The following is a 1026-nucleotide window of genomic DNA, read 5'->3' on the forward strand; positions in this document are numbered from 1 at the left end:
TGGAGACCTGGGGTGAGGCAGCCAGGAAAGCCCCCGCCCAGCCCCCCAGGAGGAAGGCCCTCGGCCACACGCACCCCAGGGGCACGCGCTGCACAACACACTGTCCCCCCGAAGTCACTGCTGACCCAGCTCCGGGCCTCACACGCGGCCTGTGCAGGGGGCTCAGGGGGTGGTTTCCCAGAGAGCGAGCCTGTGGGGTACACAGCCCCCGACTTCCACCAGCCGGTCAGGTGCAGCGGAGGGGAGGAAAAAAAACCCTCACGGGGGTGCCCCCTGCCCCCTCCCGTCCACAAGATCTCAGGGTGCCAACTCCACGTCCACATGAAAATGCATTAAATAAACTTTCCCTGCAAACAAGGGCTGAGCGGCCACCCTGGCCCAGGTGCAGACAGGAGCCCAGGGGACGGACGGACGGACAGACAGGACTTGGACACGTGGAAACGCTCCAACGTGGCCCCAGAGAAAACCCAGTAAATGTACCGGCGGGGAGGCCTGTTCACCCCGACAGGAGGCCTGTTCCCCCCGGGAAGGAGGCCTGTTCCCCCCGGGAAGGAGGGCAGGAGGGAGGGGTCTTTTTCTGGCCGCCGTGTCGGTCACATGCAGAGACACAAAAAGGGGTTCCCGTGAGCCTGGTGCCCCTGACCCCCCAGCCCCCAGGGGGAGGGAGGACAAGGCCGGGCCACAGGACAGCTCCCGTGACCGTGGGATTCTGGGGAGGCCACGGGGGGCTCCCCCCTCACAGTCCGTGGCCCCTTAAACGCGTTCATGTGCCCCTACGGACACAGACGCCCTGGAGCCCCTCGGAGTCGCGGTGAAGTTTACAGCCATCAGTCACGGAAGGACAGACAGACGGACGGACGGACGGACGGACGGACGGGGCTGCATGCACCCTAGTGCCGCGTGTGACCATCGCTGAGCCCGTGAAACCCCCGACCCGGAGCCCCGGCCACGCAATCGGCCGTGTGAGCAGGTCGCCTCCCCTGCGGCGAAGGTGCGGGATCTTAGGAAACCCCGCCCGCCCACCAC

At 66.7% G+C, this 1026-nt stretch overlaps 1 protein-coding gene across 1 annotated transcript in view; it reads right to left on the reverse strand.

Annotated features, from left to right (window-relative positions):
• LOC106725200 (serine/threonine-protein phosphatase 2A regulatory subunit B'' subunit beta-like) overlaps window positions 1-1026 on the reverse strand; it is a gene marked incomplete at both ends in the record, with an annotated part of 25076 nt that overhangs the window by 23011 nt on the left and 1039 nt on the right. The gene's annotated exons all lie outside the window — the stretch shown is intronic.

The sequence above is a fragment of the Myotis brandtii genome, unplaced genomic scaffold, assembly GCF_000412655.1.
Source record: "Myotis brandtii unplaced genomic scaffold, ASM41265v1 scaffold1435, whole genome shotgun sequence".
In the NCBI taxonomy this organism is placed as follows: Eukaryota; Metazoa; Chordata; class Mammalia; order Chiroptera; family Vespertilionidae; genus Myotis; species Myotis brandtii.